Genomic DNA, 20,329 nt, shown 5'->3' with positions numbered 1-20,329 from the left:
TTAATGAATTTTTGAACATGTTATTCAGGATTACTTTCCTCAGCAAGAGACAGAATGAAATGATTCATTGAATAATACGAATTTGAAGACTTGTTTAAGGATAAAAGCGACATAAGTCGTAATGGTTTTCAAATTCCCATGCATCATCCAGCAAACACACTGTATAATACACAATCGCAAAGGAAAATTCAAGAATTATTATGTGTTTAATTCATCAATTTTGTATGTCCAAGTCATCTTTATTCTTTGTATATAGATAAACTTTCCAGCACATTTTACAGCAGTTATACTGATAACATATATAGTGTGTATAGTGCATTTCACATACTGATCTCAATAAAAGAATATCAATTGAAATGAGAGAGAATGGAATATCTACATCATTTTTAATTATCCAAATATCTGCATAAAATATGTTGACTTTTCGCCCACATTGTCCCTCCGGTTCCCTGTCAGAAGTCCGTTTTGGCATCATAAGTACCCTGATGAATGACAAGGGAATATGGCTCTTATCCATACCAAAATAATTATGGAAATGGCAAGTCTAATCACACAGTCTCGTTTTGAAATGTAGTCAAGATTCTTGATCATCATTCCAGCATATTATAGAGCACTGCAGTTGTTATGTGGCCCCTTTCACGCAATTGTTTGCACGATAGTCGAGTTCTCTCAAATGGCTTCAGATATCTCGATAAGAGTGTCACTACGACTCGGGCTCCTAAAACTTAGAAGACTTTGAAGCTACATTTTGAGACCATTAATAAATGTTGATCATTAAAAACTAGAACATACAGCTTACATTTTCCCTTTGTTAGATATAATCAGCAGAATATATATCTTTTGTCAGAGGGTTGTCAAAGGATTAACTAAAATGTTTTTACCTATGAAAGGTTTCTGAACTTTGATATGATTTTCTTCTCTTTCCTTGAAGACCTGGTCAAGTTCTTACACCATTTCACGTATTCTCTTCCATTCCAGTTCAATTTTTGCTCTGTCAATTAAGATTTAGTCTTGGATGATTAAAACAATGAGGAATATTGTTTAAAGTACAACAATAATGCAGATCTTCAATCATTATTTTTATGATTTTGACATGAGTTTTTTTGTCGCAATGCTTCACGTAAAGTATGTGGAGCAAATTGTGATATGTTGAAGGTTGTTAAAACTTACCGGTAGTGGATGCAATTCTTTTATTTCATATCATAGTTTTATGTCACCTGCAAAACAAAACCTAAAGATTAATCAAGCTACACCCAGAGGCCCACGGGCTTTGACGATCACCTGCGTATTATAACTCATAGAGGGAGTCTCATATTTGTAATTAAATATCAATATGGAGACATTTGTGCACATGCTGATGATCTTTCAAAATAGACACATAATTCCTATTCATTTACAGATGAAGCAACAAAAGAAGTTTGAAACATACAAATCATTTGACATCCCAACATTCCCCAAAAAACCCTGATCAATGAATTTCACAATTGAAGAAAAATACATCTTTGACATCATAATCATGCATTTAATTTATCTCACATGATTGTGAAAGTAGAAAAGAAAAAATAAGTTTTTTTTACTACATATTGACCCTGCCAAGGCCTTGAACCCTTTCACAATTTACATACTATTAGAGAGATTCAAGAACATAATAATCATACATTTCGTTTTTCTCAAATATATATGGCAGTAAAGAAAAAGATTTTGCATGATATAATGCATTTTCACTATGTGGCCGAATTGCCCTAGGGCTTGAACCAGGAATCATGAATTTCACAATTCAGGTAGATAGCTTCATGGCCATCATAATCATGCATAATTTTTGTATTTCTCAAATATATATGGAAGTAGAGAAGAACATTGTCTAAGATTTAAATCAAATTTTCCATATGGCCATATTAGCCCAAACATGGAATCCTGACCCAGGAGCCATGAATTTCATAATTCCGGTAGATGGCTTCATGGTCATGCAATCAGTATTTCTCAAATATACATGCATATGGCAGTAGAGAAAAAAATCTTCTAAGCTTTAATGCACTTTCACAACGGGCGATATTAGCATTGTCCTAGGGCCTGAACCCCTGACCCAGGAGCCATGGATTTCACAATTCAGGTACATAGCTTCACGTACATCATAATCATGCATTTAGTTTTCTTTTCAAATATGTATGGCAGTAGAAAATATTTTCAAAGTGTTGATGCATTTTCACCATATGACCATATTGAATTCACCCTAGGACCTGAACCCCTGACCCAAGAGCCATGAATTTCACAATTCAGCTAATAAAGAAGGTCATGAACATCATAATCATGCATTTGGTTTTGTTTCTAATGTATATGGCAGTACAGAAGATTCTTTAAGATGTTATGCACTTTGACTATATAACCATAATTTTTATTGGCACCGCTTTAGGATCCAAATATCTGACCCAGGAGCCATAAATGTCACAATTCAGGTAGATAGCTTCGTGGATATCATAATCATTCATTTGGATTTTCTCAAATATAAATGGAAATAGAGAATAAAATTTGCTAATATCTAATACATTTTCACTATATGGCGTTATTAGTTCCGCCTTAAGGCCTGAATCCTGACCCAAGGGCCATGGATCTCACATTTAAGGCAAAAAGTTTCCTGGACATCATAAGCATTCATTTAGATTTTCTGAAATATATATGGGAGTAGAGAGAATTTCCAAGATTTGATGCAGGTTCACTATATGCTCATATTTGTCCCACCCTAGGACTAGAACCTCTTATCCAAAAGTCAAAGGCCATGAAATCACAATTCTAGTAGAGGGTTTTATGGACATCACAGCCATGCATTTAGTTTTTCTCTCACATCTGTGAGAATAGCGAAGATTTTTGAAAATTAAACATTTGCATATTTTGCCTCGCCCATGATACCCCGGGGAAGGTATTGTTACAACTTTCATAATTTATATTCCTCTTATCCTAGATATGATTTACACCAAAAATGATATGGCCTCGTAGCCTTCAAGAAGTTCAAAGGTTAATTTTTTTCAATGGACGACGCATTACGACGGATGAAAACCGATGACAATAGGTCACCTCAGTTTACTGCGGTGACCTATTGAAAATTGGATGAAAGTGAAAGCCGTGTTCAAGTTCATTCTCTATTTAAATCCTCATCCAAGTTTAAATACATTAATGATGCAATGTCCTTACTGTTTGTCATGGATACATAGACTATACAGGATCCATACAATCATTATCTACATGTATGCAACAGAATGGGAGTAATTTCAAGATCAATGGTATGTTTGACATGTTTAAGTTTAAGTTTTGATTGCTATAACAGTTCTGTTCAAGGTCGCATTAAGGTCAAATATATAGTTTATACAGTAACATGCAAATACTCATAATTGAACATGTTCATTTTTGTGGATTATTATCGTATTATGAAAGCTAATGGACATCAATAACATTTTAACTACCAGAAATGTTCGAATTTTCCTTCAAAGCTGATGATTTTTTTTTTCAATTTCCAATTACATATTATGTATCAAATTATATATTCGCATGGAAATCTTTGATGCCCTATTGTGTCCTATCTCCAGGGGCCATGGTTTTCCGAAACTTGAATTTGCGCAATATGCAGGAAGCTTTCATGTAAATATATTTTTTCATGGTTCATTGGTTCTTGAGACAAAGATTTTTAAAGATTTTTCTTATGTATTTCTATGCAAAATGTTGATCCCCCAACGTGGTCCCATTCTAACCCCGAGGGCCATGATTTTAACATCTTGAATATGCACTATGGCATGAAGCTTTCATGTAAATTTCTACTTTCCTGGCCCAGTGGTTCTTGGGGAGATTTTTAAAGATTTCCCTTACATATTTTTATGTACAACTTTGATCCCCTATTGTGACTCCATCTTATCTCAAAGGTCCGTAGTGTTATCAAATTTGAATCTGCACTTTATCAGAAAGCTTCATATCAATGTAAACTTCTCTGGTCTAATGGCTCTTGGGGCGAAGATGCTTAACGATCTTTCTATATATTTCTATGTAACACTTTGATACCCTATTGTGGCTCCATCCTACTCCCGGGGGCCATGATTTTAATACATCTTAATCCTGACTATGTCACGAAGTTGTCATTTAAATATCACCTATTCTGAAACAGTTGCTCTTGAGATGAAGGTTTTTAAAGATCCCTTCATATCTTCCCATGCAAAATTTTGATCCCCTATTGTGGCCCCATACTATTCCTGAAGGGCATGCTTTTAAGAAACTTGCTTCTGCATTATATCACAACGTTTTCAAGCAAATACCAACTCTTCTGGCTCATTGGTTCTTGAGAAGAAGAGTTTTAATAATTTCCTCTATATATTTGTATTTGAAACTTTCATCCCCTATTGTGGCCCCATTCTACCCCCGGGAGGGGGAACTATTTTAATGAACTTGAATCTGCACTATGTTAAAAAGCTTTCATGTAAATTTGTACTTTCCTAGTCTAGTGGTTCTTGAGAAGAAAACTTTTAGAGATTGTCCCTATATATTTGCATGTAAAACTTTGATCCCCTATTGTGGCCCTATCCTAACCCAGGGGGCCATGCTTTTAACAAATCCGAGTCTGGACTGTGTCGAAACGCTTTCATGTAAATTTCAGTTCTTCTTACTCAGAGGAAGATTTCAATAGATTTCCCCTATATAGTGTTATGCAAAACTTTGATCCCCTATTGCGGGCCCATCCTAACCCCAGGGCATGATTTTAACTTGTTTCTGTCCTATATCAGGATGCCATGATTGGAACAGACTTGAACCTGCATTATGTCAGAAAGCTTTCATGTCAATTGTAGCTCCTCTGCCCCAGTGGTTCTTGAGAAGATTTCTGAATGACCCCACCATTTTTTGCACTTTTGTGATTTTCTCTCTTTTGTGGAGGACATGACTGTTTATTTGAACAAACCTGAAAATCCCTTCACCAAAGGGTGCTTTGTGCCAAGTTTGGTCGAAATTGACATAGTGGTTCTGGACACGAAGAGGAAAATGTGAAAAGTATACGACGATGATAGACAAGGGATACATTTTGATAATAAAAGCTGAATTGAGTTAAAAGGGTTTAGTGAGATTGTTCGTCTATTCATGACGTCATATGCTAAATGTAACAGTGATGCACACATATGCTGTAATGTGGAAACAATCTAAAAATAACTCCATAGATAGTTTACGTTTAAATCATGTCTCTTTTTGCCTTACTCTCATATTTGTATCATATATCCCCACTTTCAGGGGAAGACATATTGTTTTTGTTTCTTTTCTCCATTTGTCCATCTGTCAACCTATCCGTCTATCCGTCGCTCTTTCTTGTGAACGCTTCTCCTCCTATACGGTTTATCGAATAGTCTTGAAACTTTGTACAATGCTTTATTTCCATGAAATTGATCCCTGTTCGTTTTCTTCATTTTTTCATCAATGCATATTAAATTATTGTCATCTTCGGACACATATCTGACATTATTTTATGTACATGTTTTATGCATTTATTTCAATGTCATATGAATATATAAATATCTATTACGATTCAAATATGTATTATAGTTAATCAAAGTGGGGGCCCTGAATTTCTGCAGTTTTGACCTTCACCTTCTAATTCTGTATGAGAAAATATCTAGTCATTCCCACCATTTTGTCTACAAAATGAATTCCGTGCCCGATCGCTATTTTGAGCTGTTACTAATTACATTGCGAATGGAGTACAATAAACCTAAATGAAAAAATGTAATTATGTATTGAACACCTGAACACCATTAGAGAAATCGAATAAAATGAAGCTGTGTTACATCTTTTATTGACATAATTATCTGGAATATATTAATGTTGCCTGTTTATATTCAGATAATAATCAGAATATAGCTAAGTGTTAGTAACCAAATCTTAATTGTTCTGTTCAGTTACAGTTGTATCATCACACCGAGGTATACCCATACATGTATATCTATCAATACAGCAATTCATTTGATTTTTGTAACAACCATTTTACATATGGGGAACGAGAAATAAATATTAACTGCATACCATGTATTAAACTGAAAACAAGAGCCAGCAGAACATGTGCATGTATTAGACAAAACTTAGTTTTGTGTTACTGATACAATTCATTAGAATGATGTTAAGAAACTTTGCAATTTTTAAAATTACATCTATATCGAGTAGGCATGAACATTGTGCAGTTTTTTTTCTATGTGAGGTTTATTTCTAAGGTTACATAAGTTTATGTGTATGCATTATTTGTGATTTATCATACATGACATCATTTACAGATCCTAGAATTGCTATTGACATTACTTGTGAAGATCTTACTAACATAAGAAATCAGTACGACACAAATTACCAAGACTGTGTCTTAAACGTTGAATGTAGAATTTTAAGGTAGATCTTCACTATTTCACATGCATGTAATAGTAAGATATATTATTTCATAATGTTTGTGATTTAACAATTGCTATATTTTGCTTGGGTAATTTCGCACAACAAAATTGACTTCCATATGAAATAATTTTGGATGTTATATGTCAAGTAAATCTTCTTCTAATATATCAGTCTGAATATTATAAATGTAATGTGTTTCTTTTGAACATTTTAGCGTATCCTTAAACTTTGATAAATCATGAGTGTAATCACTTTCCTATACTACCTTTTATAATTTCAATATGCAAGAGAATGTTTTCTACGAGTTGAATCTCAACATTTTCGTTCAAAGTTGGAAAATTCTGTGATCTTTGTGATAATGCTTTTTGAAATTCAGTCTGTCATTAGGCTAATTGGTGGCTAATTTGTCTCATACCAATTATTAGGCCGTTATTTACATACAGATCATCAAGAAAAGTGATAATGGGTGTGACTTGTCAACAGGAGATGTTTACTAGTCCCACGCATCTGATCCCTCCCTTTCTGTTTCAAAGGGTCCGTGTTTGTTCTACTAACAATTTCATATTCTTTTTAGGATTTATGAGATCGATTGATGTTCGTTATGGTAATCTTATTCACGTTGCGTACTTGCACACTGTCTCCCCATACACTGGACGATGACAAATTCAAACATATATCTTTATTTTGAGTCAGAAATATATCTTTTCAAATGTAAAAGGAAATTCAGTAATTTCAATTTATATCGAATCGTGAATTCCTTTTGCATTTACAAGTTGTATTTCTCACTTTTTGATATTCACTTATCTATTTCAGTATTGATAAATAGTATCTCAAATACGTAACTGTCTTGTTTTTAGATTGTTTTTTTTTTTTTTTTTCATTTTCTTATTTAAAAATCCTATTTTTCGTTCCAAACATTATCTTAGATATAGATTTTGTGCTCATTAGTCGCACCTTTAGCTGTAAGGTTTCAAAATGGCCCCGCTTCGTCATTGTGTTTTTATCTATGTATCTATAGGTAAGTAATCATTACTACATTTAACTTGATATCTCCTGTAATATATACACTTCTGAAAAGACTATGAGATCAAACGACTCTACATTTTCCTCGCTGAAACAATGCAGAAACATGGAGATTGAAAACAAATTTTGACCTTGACTGCCAGGGTTATTTTATCGTTCTTGGAAAATCACATTAATAACTATTATTTGGAGTAACATCGGAGAATACTTAGTCATGTACATGGTCAATGAGGCCCTATTTCGAAATATATTTGCCACTGTTCTGTGTCGTAGATTATCCTTATACAAGACGTGTATGGAGGACAGAAAGGGCAAGAATACCATATAACGAAAATAAACATTTAATATAATCTCAATGATCATCAGATCTTAATGGATGACAGTAAATGTCTGATCAGTGGACCTTTTGGCAAAACAAATATACAGAAAAGCAAAACTAATGATGTGGAATGTAACGAACAGATAAAACAGCTATCTTTGCAAGACGAACAATACATGTAACGAGACAAACCACTCAATGAACAGCAATTAAATGATTTTATATGCAAACAAAAGGTGTTATTTTGCAAATTAATGGCAATAAGATTAAGATAAACGGTTTATCTATATATACATGTATTGAAGTCAAGCTACATAAACGCGCAATGAACCATTATATAAACCCAACAAATGGGATCGTAAATAGTAGTCGGGTGCCATCCCATGAATTTCTACGTCACAGATATTTGTGATGCACGTAAACCTATACAACAGTCAGTGTGTCCAGAGGTTCATGTTTTCCCTACTCATAATTTTTATGGGATTTATGAGACTGATCACTGTTGGTTGTTTTCACGTTTTAATTCCAGGGCGAAAAGGTTATTTTTAGTAGAAAAATATTACAATAAGCCATATTTTACTATCTTTAACTATTACTTCCTATAATAATCAGTATGAAGCTTTAATAATGCAAAACTGAATGTAAACTGTAAAACAAAACTTTTATAATGTGGTTGGTGGTACTTAACGTTCAATATTATGACTTACCATCGGAAAAAGTTTGATGATTAAACTTAATAATACAAATTATGAATGGAATTAGAATGGTAGTGATCAATAAGTTAAAAATGTTCTATTCTTAAAACATTTGATAACTGAGCATGTTAGCCCACCCTGATACTGAATCCTTTACTCCTGGAATCATGAAATCTACAAATTTGGTAAAGAACTACCTTCTCTTTCTAAATATGTATTTAGTTTCATTTTAGTGCCAATACCACTACAGAAGATGTTATTTAAGTTTTACACATACACATTATATAGCAAATTTGGACCCGCCCTGAAGTTAAAACCCCTACCCCGGGGATCATGAAAGTTACTTTTATGTAGAGGCCTTCCTCCTCTTCTTTACTGTGCATTTAGCTTTTCTTATGCATATGTAGTTGTAGAGAAGATTTGTTTTAGAAAATTTGTCAATTAATGGCAGTATTACACCGCGTAAGGCCCAAGGGGTGCAGGAGTCCTGAAATTCACAAGTTATGCCCCTTTGTGACAAAGATACGTTAATCAAATATGAAAAGAATTGAAATAGTAGTTATCAAGATGTTAAAAATGATCAATGCTCACACATTAAATAACTAACCATTTTGGCCCCACCCTGATACCAAAAACCTCTACCAATGGGATCATCAAATTTACAATTTTGGTAAAGGACTTTATGTTCTTTCTAAATATCCATTTAGTTTTAATTTAGTATTTACAGCACTGAAGAAGATGTTATTTAAGTGGTTTACACATAAATACTATATACCAAGTTCCGCCCTGAAAATAGAACTTATGTCCCGGAGATAAGGAAAGTTACCGTTTTCGTCTTCCTGTTCTTCATCACTATGTATTAAGTTTTTCTTATGTAAGTCATCCTGTGGTGGGAACCCCTACCCCGGAGATTATGAAAGTTACAATTTTGGTTGAGGTCTTCCTGCTCTTCATCGCTATGCATTTGGTGTTTCTTACACAAGTGTTGTTGCAGATGAGAACATTCTAGAGAATTCGTCATTTTATAAAGTTTTTACTCCGTCACTAAGGCCCAAGGGTACAAGAATCCTGAAATTTGCAATTTATGCTCCCTTCATCCAAAACATGTTTCATAACAAAATTGAAAGGAATAAGAAATGTAGTGATTAGAATGGTAGTGATCAATAAGTTTAAAATGGTATATTCTTAACACTTTTGGTAACTGAGCATGTTGACCCCACCCTGATACCAATACCTCTACCTCTGGGATCATCAAATTTAGAATTTCGATAACCGACTACCTGGCCTTTCTAAATATCCATTTAGCTTGAATTTAGTATGAATAGCACTAAAGAAGATGCTATTTAAATGTTTTACACATAAACATTATATACCAAGTCTTACCCCATCCATCACGAAAAGTATAATATCCCAGAGATCATGGAAGTTACTCTGTTGTTAGTGGAGGTCTATCTTCTCTTCATCACTATGCATTTAGTTTTTCTTACATACGTATAGTTGTAGACAATAATATTTTTGTAAATTGGTCAATTTCTGGCAGTTTTTGTCCCGCTCCTAGAGCCCCAAGAGTGCAGGGATCCTGAAATTTACAAGCTATGTCCCCCTTGTCCCTAAAATGCTTTATACCAAATTTGAATATAATTGTAATAGTAGTTATCAAAATGTTTTCTCCCCACCCTGACTTCGAAACTCCTTTCAATTGGATCACCAAATTTACAATTTTGATACAGGACTACCTGTTCTTTCTAAATATCTGTTTAGTTTCAATCTTGTATCAATAGCTTTAAAGAATATGTTATTGAAGTATTTACACATAAACACTATATACCAAGTTTTACCCCATCCATAATGGAAGTTATGATTTTGTTAAAGGTCTACCTGCTCTTTATCACAATGCACTTTGGTTTATTTTACACATGGGTGGTTGCAGAGACGATTTTTGAAAATTGGTCATTTTTGGCATTTCTTGGCACCCTTAAGTCTCCAGGGTTGCAGGAGTCCTTAAATTTACAATTTATGTCCCCCTTGTCCCAAAGATGCCTCATACCAAAATTGAAGGGAGTTAGAATGGTAGTTATCAAGACGTTAAAAATGTTTATTTGTTAGCTAACGACACACAACGATGAACGACAACCGATTGCGATAGGTCACCTTAGTATACCCAGGTAACCTTAAAATGACACAAGTTTTATATCTACATTTTACTGCCATTTTTCTGCTGCAATTCATCGCAGTTAAAATACACATGCGATGTTTGTCAAATTTCATACGGAATTCATTCTATCATACAGTGTGTCTATGGGAAAATAACTATCATTACATTTTGTGAAGATATCAAAGACAAAAACATTGGCAATGTGAATATGAAATCAAACCTGATAGGATTAAAGTAAGATTACAATAGAGATATAAACTTTTGTCTTTTACACATAAATGATACCATTTGTTAATATCTTATCAAGAACAACAAGGACATCCATTTTCAGAATCATGAAATTCAAATAGTTAATATAGTTTGCGAATCCTTTGATATGCCATCATTTTTGCAACATTCCCACCACTTTTCATGTAATACTTTAACTTTCTGGAACAATTGATGACATGGCATATTAATGTATATTTAATTGCTGTTATAAAATTTAGAAATTCATTTCAAAATTAAGGATTATCTCCCTCATGCATAGCTCTTATACTTGGACGAATTTTGCTGCACTTTTTGGCACGTTGTCTTTGGCTATATTTAGCTCTAAAACTTCATAGTTATTTCGGATATCAAACATTTCGGTTGAGCATCACTGAAGAGACATTATTTGTCGAAATACGCATCTGGTGCATCAAAATTGGTACCGTATAAGTTTTACATATTTCACTTGTAGAGACGGAAACTTGAGAATATACATGTATAAATATTAAATCATGTGACAGATACGATCATGTGATATCAAAAAATTAAATCCCTTCTGGGGATATTAGATACTGTACCTTCTAACAATTTAACATTTGCATAGTACTATTGATTATGTCGGCATAATAACAGATATTTAAAGTGTCATTTCACTACATCTGCAGTATTTTTGGTAGCCTTGATATAACAGAAAACATGCTAGGAAAACAGTTCCTAATGTTTCGACGTTTTCATTAACCCGCAATAGGATGACGTTGATATTTTTTGAAACACGAAACATACCTTCTGATTTGCGCAAGTCATTATTTAAAAACGAGTTTTGTGCAAAATGATTAAATCCTCCGATTGAAAATGACCTACACAATTTGCAGGTCAGTATACCATAACGCTTTGAATAGATAGTGGCTGTTCTTTTAACACGCCCCAAGAATTAGAAGTGAAAGATATGGGTATTTTGAACATTATCTCAAATTTGGAGGTCACATGTGACGCTAGAAGTTGGAACGATAACGCATTTTAAGTGCTACCTTCCAGGGGTGCAGGAATCCTTAAATTTACAATTTATGTCCCCCTTACCCCAAAGATGCTTCATGGCAAAATTGAAGGGAATTAGAATGATAATTATCAAGAAGTAAAAAAACGTTCAATTGTCTACGAACGGCGCACGACGAGGGACGATAACCAATTGCAATAGGTCACTTGATTATACCCAGGTAATCTAAAAATGACATAAGTTTTATATAACGGCGGGTGTGACCGGTCGACAGGGGATACTTACTCTTCCTAAGCATCTGATCCCACCTCTGGTGTGTCCACAGGTCCGTGCTTACCCAACTATCTATTTGTATTGCTTCTAGGAGTTATGATATTGATCACTGTTCGTTATCTTCACCTTTCATTTTACTGCCACTTTTCTGTTACAATTCACCGCATTTAAAATACAGGTACGATGTTTGTCAAATCTCATCAGTATTGTTTACATCATACAGCGTATTTATACTAAACTAGCTATCATTACATTTTGTAAAGACATCCAAGGCAAAAACATTGGCAATGTAAATATTAAACCTGATAGGTTAAAGTAAGGCTAGCGCAGAGATGCAAACTTTAGCATTTTACACATAAATAATAGCATTCGTTAATATCTTATCAAGAACAACAGGGGGATATATTTTCAGAATCAAAATGAAATTCAGATAATTATTATAATTTGCTGATCGTTTGATATGTCCATCATTGTTTGAAAAATTACCACCACTTTCCATGTAACACTTTATCTTTCTGGAACTTTCAATTGATGCCATGGATATTGCGCTTGTAGAGACAGGAACTTGAGAATATACATGTATCAATATTAAATCACGTGACAGATACGATCATCTGATATCAAAACATTAAATCCCTTCTGGGGATATTAGATACTGTACCTTCTAACAATTTAACATTTGCATTGTGCTATTGATTATGTCGGCATAATAACATATATCTATTAAAGTGTCCTTTCACTACCTTTACAGTATTTTAGGAGCTTTCATATAACATAGAAAGCATATTAGGAAAACAGTTCCTACTGTTACTATATTTCCTTTCAACTCCAATAGGATAACGTTGATATCTTTTTTTTGAAATATTAAACATACTTTCTGATTTGAGCAAGCCATTTAAAACTAATTTTGTGGAAAATGATTAAATCCTCCAATTGAAAATAGACTTCACAATTTGGAGGTCAGTATATCGTAACGCTTTGAATAGGGATTTCTATGCAGTTCCAATTGGGCCTGCAGCAGCGATCCAAAAATATCTTGAAACATTTCCTATAGTGTCCAATAGTGTTATGTTTGACAAAAATTAACCTAAATCAATGATGTCATATTTCACTTGGAACGAATATAAACAAACGCGTGATAATGATATACATGTAGTAATAATTAGTAGCGTATAAGTGGTTAGTACAGGTTAGTGCAAGCTAAGTTCTTATTTGATACAATTCGTCAACAAATGCATACAACCTCCCGAAAACGCAATTTGAGTTACAAATCATTTGTAAGTACCTCCGGCTTATCTATTTATATCCTAACAAACATGAATATAGTACCTGATTCAGTTAATATCCCATTATGGTCATATCACTTATTCTCAAGTAAATATTAACTGCTGTGAAGGAGAAACGTATTGTGTCACAACACAGCAGGGTTAAGGTGCCCCAAGGAAAGTTAAAAGAAACACCATACAATGTACCTCGGTGCACTTCATACTATATGACGTCACAATATAAAAGTACGGTATGACGGTTGTATCGTGGGGACAATGGCATAATATTTTATCGCTATTTATTTCCGTTATCTAGTGTTCAAGCTGTATATGTTTAAATCTGTTTGTCAGATGTTTTTGTCCCAGTTTTCTTTGATAATATATAAGGCTCATATTTTATATATATTGTACAGAAAAAAACTGTAAAGTAATCTTTATATTACTTTTTGACCTTGAAATCGCCCCCGATGTGTATATTCATTTCCAATAAAGAAAACCAACGCATGTACATAATTTAACATGGTGCTATTTATTATGGTGGCATAATTACAGATATTTAAAGTGTCATTTTACTACCTTTGCAGTATTTTGGTAGCCTTGATATAACATAGAAAATATGAAAGGAAAATAGTTCATATTGTTTCCACGTTTTCATTAATTCGCAATAGGATAACGTTGATATTTTTTTAAACACTAAGCATACCTTCTGATTTGCCCAAGTCATTATTTAAAAACGTTTTTTGTGGAAAAGATTAAATCCTCCGATGTTGTATTGCTTGTAACATTGGCAATGTGAATATCAAACCTGGTTAAAGTAAGGCTACAGTAGAGATGCAAACGTTTCCATTTTACACATAAATTTTAACATTCGTTAATATATTATCAAGAACAACAGGGAGGTATATTTTCGTAATCAAAAATGGGATTCAGATAATTATTTTACTTTCCAAATCATTTGATATGCCATTTATTTTTGCAACATGCCCACCAATTTTCATGTAACACTTTATCTTTCTGCAACTTTCAATTGATGCCATGGCATACTGCACTTGTAAAGACGGAAACGTGAGAATATACATGCATAAATATTAAATAATATGACAGATACGATCATGTGATATCAAAAAATAAATCCCTTCTGGGGATATTATATACTGTACCTTCTAACAATTTAACATTTGCATAGTACCATTGATTATGGTGGCATAATTGCAGATATTTAAAGTGTCATTTTACTACCTTTACAGTATTTGGGTAGCCTTGATATCACATAGAAAACATGTTAGGAAAATAGTTCCTATTGTTTCGACGTTTTCATTAATCTGCAATCGGATAACGTTGATAGTTTTAAAAACACTAAATACTAAACATACCTTCTGATTTGGGCAAGTTATTTGAAAATGATTTTTGTGGAAAATGATTAAATCATCCTATACAATTTGCAGGTCAGTATATCATAACACTTTGAATAGAGATTTCTATGCAGTTCAAAAATTGGCCTATAGCAGCTATCCAAAGATCTCTTGAAATATTTTCAGTAGTGTCCAATAGTGTCATGTTTTTAAAAGAATTAACCTGAATCATGGATATCATATTTCACTTGGTACGAATATTGACAAACGCGTTAGAATGATATACATGTAGTAGTAATAATTAGCGTATAAGTGGTTAGTACAGGTTAGTGCAAGCTACTCATTTTTACAAGTTCTTATTTGATACAATTCGTCAACAAATGTATATAACCTTCCTAAACACAGTTTGAATTACAATTTGTGCATACATGCGGCTTATCTATTTATATCCTACCAAACATGAATACAGTGCCTGATTCAGTTTATCTACCATCATATTTTACCCTAAACAATTCATTGTAAATATCTTTTATTTGAAAAATCATTTTGAATTCATTTTCGCTCGATGTAATATGAAATTTAAAACATTTATTTCAAAGTATCTGGACATTTAAAACTTTGGCTAACAATTCTAGAAACGTGATATGGCTCACATTTTAAAATAAAGTTCAGCACTTGATTTCCTTATGAATCCTTTGTAAGAGTGGAACAAAAACTTTTAGTGAAGTGTAGTTTTTACAGTCGTATATTATATATGGTTGTTCAGGAAAAAATGAATATGAGAACAGAAACTGCAGACATTTGTGTAATTAATATTGTAAACTTTGGACAGTTTATATTGGCTTTATATAATTTTATGAAAATACATGTAATGTAGAAATGGGATTGTTTTAAAATTCAATAATGTAGTTTAAAAAATGTAAGTTAACTCATACATACCTTGTTAAAAAGTACTGGACATAATCCTAATGTCGAAAAAAGATAACTAATTATTTAAAGCTCCAATAGAGCTTACTAGTGTGTTTTAAAGGCTATAAAATTCAATGAAATGTGCTAGTGAACTGTTACCAACAATGGATCACTTAAAGACAATATCAAAGTGTGTTAATAGCTTCTATTGTTTTGCACGACTCAGTGTTTACTTCGAATAAAGTTCATTTCGAACGAACAGAATTATTTCAAATAATTGATTTATTCAGAGAATAATGAATATGTCCTTTGTTTGCAAAGAAAAGTGTATGAGTGTTTTTCAAATTCAAATTTTGCTTTGACGTAATGCATAAAATAGATATGTAATAGAAGAAGCCTCATATAACGTTTAAATGAAAAGATTATTATAAGACTCTCTTTTGCGCAACCATGGAATATAAAGTGATTCCACTCGAGGGTTGCAAAAAAGCTGTGAGGCCCGATACTTTGTCGAAGGTTTTACCGCTTTTTTGCAAACCCGAGGGTGGCATCACCTTAATATTTCGTGGCATCTCATAAGAGAGTATTTTTCTCTCATATTTCTAGAAGTTTTCCGTTTTCCTTGTGCCTAGCAACGCCATTTTGAGAATTTCCCAATTAATCAAATTTTCGCTATACATTAAAAATAACACCATAATCGAATTATACGACCTTTATTTTGGCAACTACGTTGCTGCCAAAAAATCAGTCGACGAATGTATAAGTGAATTATATTAGAGTTGAATAAGTACACAAAAAATCAATAATCAAGGCGATGCGTGACGTCACTCGGCAGTCCATCAGCGCGAAACATTTTGACAGACCTAATCAGAATCTGAGTCCACAACTGCACGCTTTCTTCTTAAAAGAGAATTGATAGCAATTGAGCAGTTATTTAATTATGAGTGTGTGAAGAGAGATTCCAAGTGGATTTTGTTGGTGGATATGGGCATGGATAGACTTTCGTTTTCCACACGTGAAAGAACTAGAGTCTCATGGACATTGAAGGCACTCGTTTTATCCGAGAAACATAAAGGGACAGTAGACGTTGGTAGAGTGAATATGTAAGTAGGCTTAGAACTAGTAGACCATGTGGGCTGGGTTTCTGTGAGTATAATGATGCACAAAATGTACCGGATGACATAGATGTACTCGACAGCATTTTTGATATGAGGAATTTGTTACTGTTGTTGAGTGTGCGGTAGTTGTTCAAGGAATGTGTATTTTTGTGTCCAGTCACATACATTTTGTACACCTGGAGATTATCAGGGACATTACAATCTGTCATGTTTTGTACAAGAGCTTTGCGAAGTTGCAGGCTAGTTGTGTATTGATTATTACATCATGGGATATAAAAGATAAACGTCACGTGATATAAAACATAGAAATATCTTTCATACCTTTCTTTCATAGAATATCTGTATCTTACATACGTAGATATGAGAGAAATAACGCTTACTTGTTAATATATTATAAATCTAAGGCTAAGATCGTCAAGAAACATGCTATTTGGAATTAAATACATAAAACATGACCGAATTTCAGATATCAATATTCTATAGATTGAAACCAAACCACAGAAAAAAAAGTTTAGATCCTGGTAAAATTAGAATTTATCGAAATTACTGAAATAATCAACTTGCTGCTAATTCCATGTACTTAAGAAACTACTGGAATAATCAAACTGTTGCTAATCGTATGCACTTTAAAGAAATAAGTTTGTTTTATAAGATCATTTAATTTGTTAAGCATTTCACAACAGGGGGACTATAATTTTCTGAGTGAAATGTTCTCTGGTCATATTTCTATAATTCCAATTGGGCTTGTTTCGATTTCAAAGAATCTCAATATTTCTGAATTTTGGCTATTTCCATTTCTTTTAAAATATATGTATCTGATATATGGTTTATCTAAATACAACGCTTTTTGAAGATTATAGCCGTAGATTTAAAAGTATTAACAAATAACGCTTTCAATTTAAAAAAAAAAAAAAACAACAACACGAACGTCTATCTGATTCTTTTGATCAAGTTATACTAGATAATCATACCATGTATGAAATCAAAGGAACATTTGGACTTTCAAATATCTTCTCTTCAAACAAAATACATTTTTGTTACTCAGGTTAAGCTCCCACCCACACGCACACACATATTCATATAAAATAATTAAATGCCCATACTCCTCTTTCCATGTTAAAAACATACTTCATATGGAGTGCTTTAACGAGCCATTTGGTAAAAGTTTGGTGTAATGAGCCGCCAATTCGAATTTTATAATATATACATAATTATTTTCCCTTTCTTTACAGTTGTGGTTTTGGTCAGTATGACACAGGTAAGAAACTAATTTTAACATGTGTCACTTAGTCCTCTTCAAAGACGGAGAATATCTAACTTTACTGTATGAAAGGCGAAGATAAACAAATGGCGAGATTAAATTACGAGCTGTCCAACAATAGCAAAATCATTTCCAGATCAATTTAATTATTCATTAATCCCGACGCTACTTTGCCTTAGAGTGTACAAGAATATAAAACGTCATTTCAAATACGGGTAACTTTTTAAATGGAGTGCAGTGTTCTGAAACTCCATGTTGCTTTTTTTTTTATTGAAAACGAGCCTCCATTAAGAATAAATGCAACGCTGTTTTTGAATACTTCATGTGAATCTGCTGACATATGACATTCAAAACAGTATAATTTAGTATGCAACCACAATACCGTGATCTGGTTTTTTTAATTGGTCTAATCGAGGAATAGCAAACCCAGAAAAAAACTTATATCGATGGTAAGTGGAGGTTATGTGAATTTATACTGGAAATCCAAACACTGTCAAATGTACCTTATTTATTTAAGATATGCAGTTTTAGTCAACAGTAATCTGAAAAAATAAAAACCTTGCAAGAATGGAACCCACGACCTGCATATGTGTAAGCACCGCGTTAACCTACTGAACTACCCAACTAGGCAATTATATTAAAAGGAATATACGTGCATTGCTGATATGTATATTTTCATTCATATTTCAAAAGGAAGTGTTATAACTCCATATCAAGCTAACGTCATGTCTTTGCACGATATATATAAAGACTATGCATGTAAAATTGTATATTTGTATGAAATGATACAATTAAAATATTGTAATTATTTTGTAATGTTTTATATTTAGATAGCTATACATTTTGCAGGGTGCACGCACATATGAAACGGTAATTGTTTCCAAAAGCAGAGTTATGTCGTGTACTGAGGCCATGATGATATGCATTGAGCCTGCCAAACGAAACTGTGAATTTATGGATAATTCAAAGGATACTTACGAAACATGTAGAGTGGACAAAAAAATGGTGCAGGTAACTGATTCATTTACATTCCATTTCTATAATTCTAATGATTATAACGATATTGGTCTCATCTGCGTCATACGCGTGAGGTGTATAGCAATTTTGATTTTGGTCTATTGATCAAATAAATGCTCATATTATTTCGCAATCTTTCTCCTGTGACGCATGGTTTCTTAATTTTGAAGAACAGAGACGAATTGTTTATACGATGCTCTTTGGGGTCATGGTAATGCCAGATGGGCTATAATTTATCCCACTAGAAATTAATTGATCATTCTTACCCTTCTGGAAATGCTGAAAATAATCGAAAATGGTTTCCCCTGAAAGTACGACGATCACAGTTCTGAACTAATCTGCTAGCAGCTTACCTGCACTCAGGACGGGGATATACTAAGATGTATAAGTTTCAAGACAGCAAGAAAAATGCATAAAGATAATTTCCCCAACGACAGCAATTATCAAAATAACATGCAAGATTCTTCGGGTACTGCAGGGTCTTTAGAGCGCAATATCGGAGGTATAGACCATTCTTTCACATAAAATAAAACAAGAGAAAGTTTCACTTCTCATCAAACCAATTGATATTTAAACAATGACAAATTTCCTTTGTTGTTTCATCGGGTGATGAAGGTAGCTTTCATTGCAGAAATAATCACAACCCGCGTAAGCGGTTTAAGTATTTTTTCTTGTAATGATTACTACCTTCATCGCCTGATGAACCAAGAAAGAAATGCATTTATATTTATATTTCTATAAATCGTTTTAATATATAAACTAGATTTAAATACTAAAATATTACATGGTTGACCCATTTGTTATGTTAAACGGAACAGCCAATGCACCTTTTGACCTTGATGATGCTCCATATTTGCTAATGATTACGCGGACAGGAAGTACTAAAAACCGGATCGAACTAGTTTGCTTGAAACATACATTCATTATTGGAAATTAAAGAAATATCAATTTCAATAGAAGAGAAAAGATTCAGTAAATGTAAACATTGTCATATGAATACCAGTGTAGCAATTTTTTCACTGGAGAAGACACTCTCTTATGGTGTCAAAGCTTCCTTTGTTTATCGCAGCAAGATTAAGATGCCTCAAGTAGTATTTTGGTCCATAGGGTTCTTAATTTGTTGGAACTGCTAAAAGTCATAAATCAATGAAAATATTAGAATTTTCCTAGTTATATGTGCATATTCCTTCATTAGCACTTATGACGATATAACGATTCACTCCATGTAAAGGTGCATACCTGAATATATTTGACGGTATCAATATCAAAGTTCACAAAGGTAAATTGTTTAGGATCGGATTAT

General features: G+C 33.1%; 1 long non-coding RNA gene across 1 annotated transcript; it reads right to left on the bottom strand.

Moving 5' to 3' along the window:
- Window positions 1-367: 367 nt before the first annotated feature.
- On the bottom strand, window positions 368-1,377 carry LOC125653561 (uncharacterized). The gene is made up of 3 exons (XR_008797048.1): window positions 1,171-1,377; window positions 882-991; window positions 368-724 (listed from the first exon to the last, which is right to left on the bottom strand). It is a non-coding gene; the product is annotated as an uncharacterized LOC125653561 (long non-coding RNA).
- Window positions 1,378-20,329: the final 18,952 nt, after the last annotated feature.

Source organism: Ostrea edulis, chromosome 7 (assembly GCF_947568905.1).
Source record: "Ostrea edulis chromosome 7, xbOstEdul1.1, whole genome shotgun sequence".
In the NCBI taxonomy this organism is placed as follows: Eukaryota; Metazoa; Mollusca; class Bivalvia; order Ostreida; family Ostreidae; genus Ostrea; species Ostrea edulis.
Note: the sequence above shows the minus strand (reverse complement) of the source record. Positions and strands in the feature narration are given on the sequence as shown.